General features: G+C 43.4%; 1 protein-coding gene and 1 pseudogene across 2 annotated transcripts in view; one reads left to right on the plus strand and one right to left on the minus strand.

Moving 5' to 3' along the window:
- The window catches only part of NPSR1 (neuropeptide S receptor 1), an 814,072-nt gene that overhangs the window by 647,056 nt on the left and 150,525 nt on the right, over positions 1 to 16,491 (plus strand). The window lies entirely within an intron of this gene.
- Positions 7,350 to 7,938, minus strand: LOC141052606 (polymerase delta-interacting protein 3 pseudogene; annotated as a pseudogene).

The raw sequence follows: 16,491 nt of genomic DNA on the forward strand, positions 1-16,491 counted from the left end.
TTGTAGAGTTCCAGCGTTTGGGGAAATCACACAACTGTCGATGAGCCTGAAACTGCAAATGCTGCTGAAGTGCGACAAGGGCGGCTGAAGCTGTAGCTGACTCTCTAAAATGGGCACACAGGCTGTGTACTTTCAAATGAAGATTCAGCAGCTCCGGATAGCTTTTGAGAAACCGTTGAACAGTGAGGTTAAGCACATGGGCCAGGCATGGTATGTGTGTGAGCTCGCCTCACCTCAGAGCCGCCACCAGGTTCCGGCCATTGTCACACACTACCATACCTGGCTGCAGGTTCAGTGGTGGCAGCCACAGATCAGCCTGCTCTTTCAGAGCTGTCCACAACTCTTCAGCATTGTGCGGTTTGTCACCTAAGCATAATAGCTTCAGCACAGATTGTTGCCGCTTGGCTGAGGCAGCGCTGCAATGCTTCCAGCTGGTGACTGATTGGGTCATTTTGGACATGGAGGCTGAAGAGGAGGAAGAGGGGTGCAGGAGCTGTAGACTGTGAGGACAACCCAGATTGAGGTAGAGCCTGCAATCCTCGGCGTCGGGAGGACATGCTCCTTCAACCTTAATAACTATGTTACTATGTTACAAGTATCTTTATTCCTCAGCCTCTTCTCTCTGCCAATCCCTTCACTGGCTTCCTATTGTCCAGAGGTTACAATTCAAAACCCTAACTATGACATGCAAAGCCATCCACAACCTGTCTCCTCCATATATCTGTGACATGGTCTCCCAGGGTCCGACTGGGTCCCGGCTTTCACTATGTTAACCCAGTGTGCTGATAGTGAGATGTACCACCCCTGCCCATGAGCACTTGTCCACATGTCCGTGGTTAGGTGGACTTTCCCAGTAACAGTATTGTTGAGGGCATGGGTAATGCTGTGGGACACGTGCAGGAGAAAGAGCGGCGGCTGAGGACTGAGTACCTTGGGACAGCCCCCATCAGGTTGCTTAAAGCTTCCATCTCCACGAGCCTACAAGGCAACATTTCCAGCGCAAGCAGGAGAGAAATGTGTGAATTTAGTACTGTGGCCTGTGGGGCGTTGGCTGCGTATTTCCGCTTGCGTTCCGATGACTGTGGTATGACAATGGGGTTCGGACCACAAAGTAGGGTGCTTTGCTGCCATGTGCCTGATCATGCTGGTGGTGGTCAGGCCGGTAGTTTTGCTACCCCTGCTGATGCAGGCATGGCAGGTGGTGCAAATGGCCTTTTTGGGGTTATCGGCAGAGTCTTTAAAAAACAACCAAATTTCGGGAAGACCTAACAGTTGTACTGCCAACTTCCGTTGTGTTGGTGTTACGAGGAACGGTTGCCCGCCTTCTATCTGCGGCCACCACACTGCTTCATCCTGCATGTTGGAGGGCTATACCTCCCTCCCCCTGTGTGCTTCTGTCCTCGCTCTGTATGTCCTCCTGCCAGGTTTGGTCAGTTACTATATCATCCACCACCTCATCTTCCACTTCCGCTCCCTGGTTCTCCTCTTGACTTTCTGGCAATTGTGTCTCATCATCGTCCACTTTTTGTGACACGTTCCAACTGTTGCCTTTGCGTGACTGTGGCTACTCCAATATTTGGACATTGCTACATGTGATCTCAGCTTGCTCTTCTTCAAATGAACCAGGTAAGATGACCGGAATCTATAAATGGAAAAGTAAACAGCTCTTCGAAGTGTCCAAGTGTGGGATCAGTTGTCTCCGGGCACTCGGCATGGTGGGAGCAAGGAGGATCAGGGTGAGGAATATGCGTTCCAGACTCACGGCTACTGTGACTTGACTGCGTAGAAGACAGGGTGCTGGTGGTGGAGGCAAACTGACTGGAATCATTATTTGCTATCCAACAACAACCTTTAGATGCTGCTCTCGGTTCAATATTGGTGTGCTGCTGTGGTGCCCTAGTAATTGGGACAGGAAAGTCAAGCGAAAAGATGTGGGTGTTTGTTGTGGCCCAATTTCAGCTTGCCCATGGCCTTGCCCTCTGCATGCACCATTACGACCACGTCCACTTCTCCATCCCTTGCCATGTGTCTTACCCATTTTAAATTGACTACAATATTTTCCACGTTCACTACAAATGGCTGCATTTAGAGTGAACTTATGTGTGATCCATGTGTGGTAAAACCACAGTTTAAAATATGTGGCCTGTAGGTAACATTTTTTTTCAGCAAACTGGTGTCAATAACTAGGAAGACAAGACACAGGAAAAACATTTGAATGGAAGCCTCAAATGCCCCAATTTTTAGCCCACAGATAAATTAGTCATCTGACGGAGATAGCCCACTTTCAAATATTTTGCCTTTTTGTGCCAGAAAAATGGTATGAATAAGTAGGCTAAACACAACAAAAACAATTCTATGAAGGCATGAAAAGTTCTGAATATTAAAACAGAGCTGGGTCACCTGATCAAGCCTGGGAGGAGAAGATGAACACTTTTTGTGCTGCATGTCAGTAGGTCTCACAATGTATTTAAAATGCCCAGTCTACATCAAAATTCACAACATTTATATGAAAACACACTATACATCCGGTGTCCAATAGAAATGGCCACTTTGAAGGATACCACACATCCTCCACATCTCTTCAGACATCACCACTAGATCTCCAGAGTGTAAGTGTTCCATGATGCAACAACCATGCTATTGTTTGCAAAGGGGTGTTTGTGTTCTCAGCAGAGTTCACCTATCATTTCTTGTGTCTCCCCCTCCCAATGAGGAGTCCAATTAGATATCAATTTAATAAAAATTATAGGGTTGTACAGGGAAAGCAAATAGATAGTCTTGATATGGCACTGCGCCCTGCCAACAATAGAGTATTTTTTTTTTAAATATCAGCTTTAAATAAAAAAATTTAAATGCAGATGAAGTTGACAGAAACCACAATCTGTGTTCTCCCAGTATTCCTCTGTACATATCTCAGTATTTATATCAGTATTAGCGTGATCTATTTCCTTTCACCTTTTCTCTGTCTTCAGATCACAGATATCACAAGATGCTTCAGCCACAGGGCAATAAGTATTGCCTATGATTGAACAGTTCTGGATGACATTGTTTACAGTGTGAAACATTAATTAGGCATAAAACATTTATTTGTCTAGAACACAGTCAGTGGACACTTAGTAACTACCCCTCCCTCATTTACTTGAATATGAAGGTCTTTGGAAACATTTGTAGGAAACCAGATATTAAAACTACAAAACAACAAAGATTATCTTTTAGGCCTCTTTCACACATCAGGTTTTCGCCGTCAGGCGCGATCCGGCGCTTTTGACAGAAACCGGATCCGGCGAAATGCAATGCCGGATCCGGTTTCCCCCCCATTGACTTGCATTTGCGCCGGATCGCGCCGGATGGCCATGCGTTTCATCCGGTTTTCGCCGGATCCGGCAATGTGTCGCAATGTGTCGCGATCCGGCGTCTGGAAAAAACGTCTACTGTAACGTTTTTTGTCTTCGGCGAAAAAGCCGTACCCGCCGGATCCGGCGCGTCCGGCTTTTTCACACAATGAAAGCCTATGAGCGCCGCAATGCGCCGGATCCGGCGAAAGCCGGATCCGGTGGCCGGATCCGTTTTTTTTGGTCTGAGCATGCTCAGTAGCTCTGCCCACAGGAGATATATAAAAGCAAGACAATGGGACCCTCAGCCACACCCAACATGCCACCCAAGCCAAGAACCAGGAGCAGGAGAAGGCAGCAGACATCTGCAGCAGCAGCACCATCAGCACCACCCCAAATGGAGCAGCATGCTGAACGGGAGGGGAGTCCAGAAGCAGATGAGAGACGGTAATTATCAAATCCCCCATTCCTCCAAACTAGGGCCATGGAATATCAAGATATTCATTGGCCCTTTGTTTCTCTTTATTCAACAGCCGCCAAAGAGATGCAGCAGCAGCAGCAGCAGAAATGGCATCACTGGCAGCAGCAATACCCACAGCCATGGAGTCTGGCCATCAACAGGACAGCACATCTTCTTCTGGGAGCCCTCCCTCGCATCGTCAGCGTTTGACGGTAAGTTTTTATTTCCAAAATCCATCATCTCTGTAATATATGTCTATTCATTGCCTTTTATTTCAAAACAGGAATCACAAGATGAAGAGGAGCTCCCAGAAGAAGAAGGAAGGGGTGGACAGACGCTTGGAGTGGGCTCACAATTCGTAAGTTTTTTGCATCAAACGCAGAAACACAACATCACACTACACACAACACATAGAAAACAATGTTCTGCAGACCACACACAGCAAACAAATGCCTACATCCAAACACATAACATTTTTTGTTTTCTTCTCTAGTCTTCCCAATCTGGTGCTCGGCCAAGAGGTCCTCGCAGTGCCTCCCAGGGTCGTCGGCGACAGCAACGCGGCGGTCACCAGCGTGTAAGTATAAATATTTTTGCTTTGTTTTTTTGCACTTTTTATTTCATTTCTTTTGTGGAGGCTAATTATGTTATTTTTGTCTTTTTCTTTAACAGCCTTCACAGCGTGCTCCCGACTCTGACGGTGAGGATGGAGGGATTGATGTGGACCGCCTCATCGATCTCGTCAGAGAAAGGGAGCCGCTCTGGAATATGGCTGACCGCCGCCACGCTGACCTGATCATTACCCGACGACTCTGGGAGGAAATCTGTTCTCTCCTTGTGGGCCGCTGGGAGGACCTCGAAGCTCGGGCCCAGATTAAAGAGCGTAAGTATATACAGGTTGCTTGATGTAAACCAGTGTTTCCCGAACTCCAGTCCTCGTGGTCCCCACGGATCATGTGTTCAGGATTTCTATTTACTATTGAAATCCTGAAAACATGACCCCTGGGGACCATGAGGACTGGAGTTTGTGAAACACTGATGTTGTATACTAACCACTCCTTTCTCGTTTCAGGGAACAGAATTGTGAATCGGTGGCGGTCTGTGAGGGATCGTTTCAAGAAGGAGTTCAATAAAGAGATGCGGGCCCCGAGTGGATCTGGAGGACGCAGGAGCAAGTACAAGTACGCACAAGCCCTGTCGTTCCTCCGGGAAACAATGCTCACCAGAAGGTAAATATTACACACCACATGTGAAAAAAATGTTAGATGTAACTTTTTTTTTTCAGCCAGGGCCATACCATGTCAGTATTTTAATTGTTTTTTTTTCTCTTTATTCCACAGCACGGTGAGCAGCACTCGGGAGCCTGCACGATTGGACCCTTCTGAGGCGATCCCTGAGGAGACCGGCACCGAGGGACACTTCGACCGCCCCGGTACATCTGCACCTTCCCTGCCTTCCCACACATTCGACCCATCTGTCCCATCCACCAGCACAGGAGCATCGTGGCCGCCTACATTACATGAAGCTGCTGGTGAGGAGATCGCTTTCCCTTTACCCCACCCTTCTGCCCCTGCCGCCTCTAGTACACCTGCGGGTACTGGGCGGCAGCGGCAGAGGGGTCAGGAAAAGAGTTATGCGCAAGAGTTATTGCATCTGAATGCATCTTTCCAGAACTGTCTCAAAGTCTTGTCAGAGCAAATCTCCGCAGGCTTTCAGCAGATCAACTCCAGCATTCTGGAGGTGAAGACACTTCTGCAAACCATGCATTCAGAAGCAAGATCTTCGCCAAACCACACCTTTTTCAGGTCTGTTGTGGAGCGCATGGAAACACTATCTCCTACCCAGCAGATGCATGTAATGCATTCGTGCCACGGTGCTCTACAGCAGGTTACCTCCCAACCTCCACCTCCCACCACTGTAGTTCCTCCACCTGCACCCCCTCCAGCCACTTTCCATCCTCCCCCTCCTATTACATCTGCACCCCCTCCAGCCACTTTTCATCCTCCCCTCCTACTACATACCAGCAACCTGCCCAGTACCAGCAACCTCCCCAGTACCAGCAACCTCCCCAGTACCAGTCATCTCCCCACTTCCAGCAACCTGCCCCGTACCAAACTCCTTCCCCGTACCAAACTCCTTCCCCATACAACTTTCCATCAACATCATCTGCTCCTACAGTCCCTGCCCAACCCTCCACTCCACCACCCGCCACCTCTTCTGCTTCCCACATGTCCACCCATTCTGTAGTTTTTTCCACACCTTCACCTCTAACTGTTCCTTCCCCACCACGATCCCAGTCCTCTCTCCACACACCCAGTGTCGAAGTGTCCCGCAGCCCCTCCAGCAGTATTTCCACCCCACAGTACACAGAATTGTAAATGTGTGTTTTTTGTAATAAAAATGCCCATTGGGTTTAAAACCTTTATTAAAAAAGTTTTTTGCACTTTAAAAACATTTTACAAAAAAAAAAAAAATTTAAATAAAAGTTAAATTATCGTTTCACAATGGTTGTCTGTCATTTCTTTCTGCGGCGAACTATGTTTTAAAAAAAGGTTAAATACAGGGTATTTCAAAGGTAAAAAGGTATTCAAAACCAGGTATAACTGTGGGTAAATTTTAGCTTTTTGCCACAGTTGTGTTCCTGGTTGTGTTTGAAGCAAAGTATTTCACCTAAAAAGTTGTGTTTATTGTTGGTGATTTCCTACCAATGTACACAACTTTTGTTAAAAGGTGAAATACTTTGCATAAAACACAACCAGGTACACACCTGTGGCCTAAAGGTAAAAATAGTAAGACCATGACAAGATAGCCAACTTTGGTTTGCAAAGGTATATACTGTTGGTCCAGAAGGTACACAAGTTTAGGGCAAAAATCTCTCACACTCTGTCATCCCAGTGTACTCTGTCTTGAGGTGACATAAAGTATAGTGGAAAATTGTCCCTGAAACCATCACAGAACTTCTAGTGGTAATATTTCCAATGACAACATCCATCTTCGCCAGTAACTTGCTCTTCTCTCCAACCTGCACTTTCTTCTCTACAACCTGTCAAAGAAGGGCTGTAGGAACATGCTATATCTAGTTTTCCAGTAGCCAATCCCGTTCGAGAAGGCCACAAGGGTCAATTTTAAAAACCGGATCCGGCGTAATCCGTCGAAAAACGGATAGAAAAACGGATAGAAAAACGGATGAACCGGATGAGACGGATCCGGTTTTGTCTGTCAAGAACAAGACGGATCCGGCAGAAAACCGGATCCGGCACTTCAGGTTTTACAAAACATTTGCCGGATCCGGCATTCCGGCACGACGCCGGATCGCGCCTGACGCCGAAAACCTGATGTGTGAAAGTAGCCTTAAGTACAAACAGATTATTGAAGAAATTTAAAAAATGTATTCAACATTTATTTAGCCTCCCTTGGCAGAACAGTAGAACCATAATCGTGCTGTATCACAATACTAGAGCAAAGGGAAAACGGAAATCTTTGATGCAATAACGCAACTGCCCCACAATGAAGGTGCGAATCTTTCTTATTACAGTCTCCAAGTTGTGTCGGTGTCATCATAGCTTAATCATACATGCAGGTGGTTGGATCACTGCTGATGACCCTGAGAATTTAAAGAGTGCTTTTAAGATAGTATCAGGATAAACTTCAGGTGGAGGATTTTAAGCAACACTGGAGGAGGAGGTTGTGTTTCTTGTAGATTCACCTACCTTCTTTGATGGGGTGTCACTTAATCTTAGAAGTATGGGCTGGTCTGATGTTATCACACTACCATTCAAAGGAAGATTGAAGTTCATTGGTTGTCCATCTAGGTATCTGTTGTTGTATTTTTTGTAGGCACCAACTGCATCTAACTTTCTTACAAACACAACCTTGGCAACTCTGTAACTCAACAAGCAGGTGCGCTTCAAGGCATCGCTGACACATAAAAGCTCCACGATATCTTCCTCTGTGACTCTTGGATGCTAATTATTAATGGTCATTTTTGGCCTTCTAAAGGGCTAAAGACAGACTCTTTTGGAGTGGACCCTACTGATGCAATAAAGGTTTCGAAGTCTCGTGCTGAGTAGACATGGAAGCTGTGTATGCATCATTCTGTACCACTTTAGTAAGAGGTAAAGTTTGACCAAGAGAATTTGCCGACATTCATGGCCTTTTTTGCACATTGTTGGCAGCTGTAATCTTCATCTTCTTGGCGGGGATATGGGAAAGTTACAAGTCGTCATCAATACCATCATCGTCCATATTTTGTAAAGAGGAAATCTTGTTTTCCAGGGTCATGGTTAACTATGTTTATTGGCATTCCTTTATAAGTGCTTGTTACAACAAAACAAATACATTTTGGCTGTGAAATTTGGATATTCTTGACAATATAATATGTATGGGTGGAGATGAAGAACCTTGTGCCACGGGTGTGTTAATAGTTACGTCCGGTGCACTCCTCTTTAAACTTAGTTTTTCATGAGGATCCATCAGTTTGTTTGGTTTTCCTCCAACACTTATCTGCTGCTTTCAAGAATTAAGCATCTCATGAGCATCTTGCACTTTACCATTTATATGGACACGTGCGTCTTTGGCAACCTATTTCTCAGGACATCTTTTATGCCAAGCTTCAGACGCGTATCTGTTACACGTATCTGGTAAATGGTGGTGAGTAAATGACTAATTATTGCAGGCTGGATCCTGGATTTCATACCTCCCATAGCCCTTCTGTTATTAATCCTGTATGTTCCCATTCCTGCCATCACCATGCCCCTTTTCCTGATCACTTCATACAATGACTCGGCCATCATATTTATGCTAAAAACCTACACCTTCCCAGCAGCAACTGTGTAGGAAACCACATTATTGTTTTCAAGGGTGTTTATGATACCCACCCGTAAAAAAACATTTTACACACTATGTTGATGTGTATCCCCTAGGGGGATAGGTTTGTCAACCCATACTAAAGTGTATGGGCATTACAAGTATAGGAGATCCTTTTCTTTTTAATGGGAAAAAAATTTTGAGACCCTCCTCCACGTTTCTTCCAAGGGGGATTGGGATCCAAGTAAATTTGGGGCAGGTCTTGCATTCACTTCATGGGCAAATTTTATGGGAGTACAAAATTAATAATAATGGGAACTTTGGTTTCATGTGGCCATCCAGTACATCAGTTCAAAGGGTTATTATGGTGCGTGTAACTTTGGTGCAGGGCAGGCCTTGCATTCACATCATGGGCAAACTTTATGGGATTACAAAATACATAATAATGGCAACTTTGGTTTCATGTGGCCAACCAGGATGTCTGTTACAAGTGTTATTGGGGTGCATGTAACTTTGGGGCCCTGCAGGACTTGCATTCACTTCATGGGCAAACTTTATGGGAGTGCAAAAATCATGTTTGGTTTCATGTGACCATCCAGTGCATCGGTTCAAAGGGTTATTGGGTTGCGTGTAACTTTGGGGCAAGGCAGTCCTTGCATTCAATGCATAGGCAAACTGTATTGGAGTAGAAAAAAAAGAATAATGGGAACTTTGGTTTCATGTGTCCATCCAGGATGTCTGTTCCAAGTGTTATTAGGGTGTGTGTAACTTTGGGGCAAGGCAGGCGTTGCATTAAATGCATAAGCAAACACTACGGGAGACCCATTTTCTTTTCATGGGAACATTTTTTCATGAGGTCCTCTTGTATGTCTCGTCAAAGGGGTATTGGGGTGCGTCTTAATGTTTGGCATCCCAGCTACTCACTGCATAGGCAAGAACAGTATAGGAGACCCACTGTTTAATAATGGGAACAACAAAGCATAGCCAGCTGATGGCCCTTTAAGAAGATTAATGCCACCTGATGCCCCTACTGTATAAAAATAGGCTTTTTGACTTTCACAGTCCCTCCTTCATAAATGAAACAGGATGTGTCTGATGATGTGTCACACTCCACATGACCAGCTAAGGTTGTTAACTGTTAAAAAATGACTTTTCACGGTGAATGCATTTGTATTGGTTGAAAGTAATACTACAGTTGAAAAATGCATCAAAAATGCTACGTGTGAACATAGCAAATTTAGGTCAACAATTTTTATGTTTATTTGTGGAAAAATCGTAAATTTGACAGACATTTTGAAAATTTCGCAATTTTCAAATTTTGAATTTTTATTCTGTTAAACCAGAGAATTATGCGACACAAAATAGTTAATAAATAACATTTTCCACATGTCTACTTTACATCAGCACAATTTTAGAAACAATTTTTTTTTTTGTTAGGAAGTTATAAGGGTTAAAAGTTGACCAGCGATTTCTCATTTTTACAACAAAATTTACAAAACCATTTTTTTCAGGGACCACCTCACATTTGAAGTCAGTTTTAGGGGTCTAGATGGCTGAAAATACCCAAAAGTGACACCATTCTAAAAACTGCACCCCTCAAGCTGATCAAAACCACAATCAAGAAGTTTATTAACTCTTCAGGTGTTTCACAACAGCAGGATCAACATGGTAGGAAAAAAAATAGCATTTAACTTTTTAGTCTCAAAAATGATCTTTTAGCAACAATTTTTCTATTTTCCCAAGGGTTAAAGGAGAAAGTGGACCCCAAAAGTTGTTGCCCAATTTGTTATGAGTACGCTGAAACCCCATATGTGGGAGGGAACCACTATTTGGGCGCACGGCAGGGCTCAGAAGGGAAGGAACACCATTTCACTTTTTGAATGGAAAATTAGCTCCAATAGTTAGTGGACACCATGTCGCATTTAGAGAGCCCCTGTGTGCCTAAACTTTGGAGCTCCCCTGCAAGTGACCCCATTTTGGAAACTAGATTCCCCAAGGAACTTAACTAGATGCATAGTGAGCACTTTCAACTCCCAGGTGCTTCACAAATTGATCCATAACAATGAAAAAGTACTTTTTTTTTACAAAAAATGTTCTTTTAGACTCAATTTTTTCTTTTTCACATGGGCAACAGTATAAAAAGGATCCTAAAATTTGTTGGGCAATTTCTCCTGAGTACACCAATACCTCATATGTGGTCATAAATAGTGTTGAGCGATACCATCCGATATTCAGAAATATCGGATCGGATTGGATCGGCCCGATACACAAAAAGTATCGGGTATCGCCGATTCCGATACCGGAAGTCCCATTCAAGTCAATGGGACAGAAATATCGGAATTAAAAAAGCCCCTTTCTTGCCTTGCACATCCTGTTTGGGAGGGGGGAAGAGTGTGGGCTGTGCGTGGGCGGACACTGTGCGTGTCTGTGTGTGCGGGCAGGGTCTGTGTGGGCCTCTCGGGGGTCTGTGCCGACTGTCGGGGGCCTGTGCCGGCTGCCGGTGGTCTGTACGGGCCTCTCGGGGGCCTGTGCCGGCTGTCGGTCTGTGCCGGCTGCCGGGGGCCTGTGCCGGCTGTCGGTGGTCTGTACGGGCCTCGGGGGGGCCTGTGCCAGCTGCCGGGGGCCTGTGCCGGCTGTCGGTGGTCTGTATGGGCCTCTCAGGGGCCTGTGCCGGCTGTCGGTGGTCTGTGCGGGCCTGCCGGGGGTCTTGTGTGTGTGCAGGCATCGTCCGATAGGACTACAAGTCCCATCCGGCTATGCCTGCTACAATGACAGTGATTGACACATTAGCCAATGATGGGACAGTAGTAGTCCCATCATCCGGCTAATGTGTTGAATGTAAAAAAAAACAAAAAAAAACATACTACATATATACTACATTCATACAACATACATACCTACATACTACATACATACTACATAAACTGTGTTCCAAATTATTATGCAAAAAGAGTTTAGGAGTGATAAGGTTAGAATTTTTTTGTTTGTCATCTAAACTCATTGATGGTGATGTGTGTCAGGGCTCTTTATATCACTGAAAGCAATTGCAGATACCTGTGCAGATTAGTTTGGCAGGTGTGTCCAAATAAAGGCAAGACTACTTAAGAAGGCTGTTCCACATTATTAAGCAGCCTACATTTTTTGCCAAAATGGGAAAGAAAAAGGATGTGTCGGCTGCTGAGAAGCAACAAATTGTGGAGTATTTAGGTCAAGGCATGACTACAATTAACATTGCCATGACACTTCATCTTGATCATCACACAATCAAGAAGTATGTATCTGATTCCCAGCACACACGTGTGCGTGCTGATAAGGAAAGATTGAGGACTCTTTCCAACAGGCAATTGCGTCAGGTTAAAAGAGCAGTTACAAAAATGCCTTGTCATAGCAACAGACAAGTTTTTGAAGCTGCTGGTGCCTCCAACGTCCCCCGAACAACAAGATGCAGGGTCCTTCAGAGGTTTGCAGCTGTGCGTAAGCCATCCTGTCGACCACCTCTATCCACTGCACACAAGCATCGACGGCTCCAGTGGGCCAAATGATACATGAAGACTGACTTCCAAACTGTTTTGTTCACCGATGAGTGCCGTGCAACGCTCGATGGTCCAGATGGATGGAGTGGAGGATGGCTGGTTGATGGACAACACATGAAAACACAGCTAAGGCGCCAACAAGGAGGAGGTGGAGTAATGTTTTGGGCTGGAATCATGGGGAGAGAGATTGTCAGTCCCTTTAGGATCCCTGAAGGAGTAAAGATGAACTCCATAATCTATGTGGAGTTTCTAAAACAGCACTTCCTGCCATGGTTCAAGAGGAAGAACCGTGCTTTCCGCAGCAAGATCATTTTCATGCATGATAATGCACCGTCTCATGCTGCAAATAACACATCTGCATCTCTGGCTGCTATGGGCATAAAAGAGGACAAACTTATGGTGTGGCCAACATCTTCCTCTGACCTCAACCCCATTGAGAACATCTGGAGCATCATCAAAAGGAGTGTCTATGATGGCGGGAGGCAGTTCACATCTAAGCAACAGCTCTGGGAGGGTATTCTGTCCACATGCAAAATAATTGAAGCATAAACCATCCAAAAACTGACAAATTCAATGGACGAGAGAGTTCAGAAGCTTCCTTCGAACAAGGGGTCCTATGTGCAAAAGTAACATCACCTAGAATAAAGTTTTGACTTGAAAACTGTTTGATTTCATTTTGTAATAAGCTGATAATGCTTATAATTTCACAATTGACCATTTTTTTGTTAAAAATAAAAATAAAAAGGTTGAAAACTCTGCTGTGCATAATAATTTGGAACATCCATTTTGAGTGTTTCCTATTTTTAAAAATATACTGTTTTCATAGGCAGTTTGTTTAAAAACATTGCAATTATACTAGAATATTAGATGACTGGAAAATAACAATGACTGCAATTCATATAGGTAATTTAGAGAAAATATGAGGAAATATTTTTTGCATAATAATTTGGAACACAGTGTATATACTACATTCATACAACATACATACATACATACATACTACATACATACTACATATATACTACATTCATACAGCATACATACATACTACATACTACATACATGCTACATATATACTACATTCATACAACATACATACATACTACATACTACATACATGCTACATATATACTACATTCATACAACATATATACATACTACATACATGCTACATATATACTACATTCATACAACATACATACTACATACATGCTACATATATACTACATTCATACAATATACATACATACTACATACTACATACATGCTACATATATGCTACATTCATGCAACATACATACTACATACATGCTACATTCATACAACATACATATATACTACATACATACTACATGTATACCACATTCATACAACATACATACATACTACATACTACATACATGCTACATATATACTACATTCATACAACATACATATATACTACATACATACTACATGTCTACTACATTCATAGAACATACATACATACTACATACTACATACATGCTACGCATATACTACATTCATACAACATACATACTACATACTACATACATGCTTCATATACACTTCATTCATACAACATACATACATAGTACATACATACTACATACATACATACAACATGCTACAGACATACAACATACATACATACTACATACTGCATACATACTGAATACATACTACATACATACTGTATACAATACATTCATACATTCATACAATACATACATATAGACATACAGTACATATAACATAGAGTACATACTCACCATCACTTGTCACTTTGACCCCCGAAGCCAGTGTCATCTGTGGAAAAATATGAAAATAACAAACAAACAATATACTCCCTGATCCGCAGAAATCCACGCGTGTCCCACGCCGATCTCCCGTGGAGAACAGCAGCATCAGCTGATGCAACCGCTCTCTACGGGGCTCCAGGAATCCAGTGACGGGAGGTAGGTATGATGGTATGTACTCTATGTTATATGTACTGTATGTCTATGTATGTATTGTATGAATGTATTGTATGCAGTATGTATGTAGTATGTATGTAGTATGTATGTATGTATGTTGTATGTCTGTAGCATGTTGTATGTATGTAGTATTTATGTAGTATGTAGTATGTATGTATGTTGTATGAATGTAGTATATATGTAGCATGTATGTAGTATGTATGTATGTTGTATTAATGTAGTATATATGTAGCATGTATGTAGTATGTAGTATATATGTATGTTGTATGAATGTAGTATGTACAGTATGTATGTTGTATGCATGTAGTATATGTGTAGTATGTATGCAGTATGTTTTTTTTTTACATTCAACAAATTAGCTGGATGATGGGACTACTACTGTCCCATCATTGGCTAATGTGTCAATCACTGTCATTGTAGCAGGCATCGCCCAATGGGACTTGTCCCATCGGACGATGCCTGCACACGCACAAGACCCCCGACAGGCCCGCACAGACCACCAGCAGCCGGCACAGACCACCGACAGCCGGCACAGGTCCCCGAGAGGCCCGTAACCCCTAAGTGCTTCACAGAAGTTTATAACGCAGTGCTGTGAAAATAAAAAATTATTTTTTTTTCTCAAAAAATGATTTTTTTAGCCCTCATTTCTTTCTTTTAACAAGGGTAACAGGAGAAATTGGACCCCAAAAGTTGTTGTCCAGTTTGTCCTGAGTACGCTGGTACCCCATATGTTGGGGAAACCACTGTTTGGGTACACGTCGGGGCTCGGAAGGGATGTAGTGACATTTTGAAATGAAAACTTTGATGGAATGGTCTGAGGGCGTCATATTATGTTTGCAGGGCCCCTGATGTGCCTAAACAGTAGAAACCCCCCACAAGTGACCCCATTTTGGAAACTAGACTCCCCAAGTAACTTATCTAGATGTGTGGTGAGCACTTTGATCCCCCAAGTGCTTCACAGAAGTTTATAATGCAAAGCTGTGAAAATAAAAAAAAAAATTTCCACAAAAATAATATTTAGCCCCAAATTTTTTATTTTCCCAAGGGTAACTGGAGAAATTAGACCACCAATGTTGTTGTGCAATTTTTCCTGAATACGCTGATACCCCACATGTTGGGGTAAACCACTGTTTGGGCACACATCAGGGCTCGGAAGGGAGGGAGCACATTTCACTTTTTGAATGCAAAATTGGCTGGAATCAGTGGTGGTGCCATGTCGCGTTTGGAGAGTCCCTGATGTATCTAAACAGTGGAAACCCCTCAATTCTTACTCCAAACCCTAACTCCAACACTCCCCTAACCTTAATCCCAACCCTAACCCCAACACACTCCTAACCCTAATCTTAGGCTACTTTCACACTTGCGTTTTTTTGCAGCGCGTTTTTTGCGCACACAAATGCATGAAAAAAATGCTTACAAATGCATACAAACGCTGTGTTTTTTTCAAGCAATTTTATGCGCATGCAGGAAAAAAACGCAGCGTTTGTATGTGTTTTTAGTGCCTCTGCGTTTTTTTGCCCTCACCCAAAAAAAATATAGATAACAATCTGGCAACACACACGACCAATGGGACGTCAGTGGCGGTGTGGTATGTTAATATATAGACCCTGTCTACAGTATTCTTCACATTTCCTTGATTTTTCTCATGTCAACATGGATCTGCGCTGGAAGAGTTTTCACTTCAACTTGGATTTGGACATCGCGATGGCTAGGGCATATGCAGTTGCTTGCCATGAACAAAGGAAGAGAGAGAGACTGCGAAGACGGCAGTGGCGGCGTATGTGGATACATCCGATTGTTGAACTCCGGGAGAGCCGTGGGGCGTACCACACCCTCTACAGTGAGCTACAGGCAAACCCGGAGAAATTTACAGATTATATCTGGATGTCCCAAGAAAGCTTCAGGGATTTGCTTGCTCGTGTCCAAGAATCCATCCGGAGACAGGACACACAGCTCCGTCGTGCGATTCCTCCTGAGGAGCGGCTCCTGGTGACATTACGGTACGTAATATTTAAAAACTAAGGGGTGGGGTCTGATGATTTTTTTTTTTTTTTTACATGTACTATTCAAAACCTGGGATAATTATTTTTCGCGAATGTACTAATTTTTTTATTTTATAGTTTTAAAAAACCATATACAGAAATATTAATTTTACTTCTTTCTCTGTTTCGCAGATTCCTGGCGACTGGAGAAACCCTATCTTCACTACACTTCCAGTACCGTATTCGAATCTCTACCTTGTCTGGAATTGTTGCGGACACCTGCCGTGCTCTCTGGAACATTCTTTGTCCAGAATTTATGCCCCTGCCCACTGCTGAAAAGTGGATGGAAATTGCTAACAAATTCTGGACAGTCTGCAATTTCCCCAACTATTTGGGAGCTGG

Source organism: Dendrobates tinctorius, unplaced genomic scaffold (genome assembly GCF_039654945.1).
Source record: "Dendrobates tinctorius isolate UK_male_01 unplaced genomic scaffold, ASM3965494v1 ptg000162l, whole genome shotgun sequence".
NCBI lineage: Eukaryota > Metazoa > Chordata > Amphibia > Anura > Dendrobatidae > Dendrobates > Dendrobates tinctorius.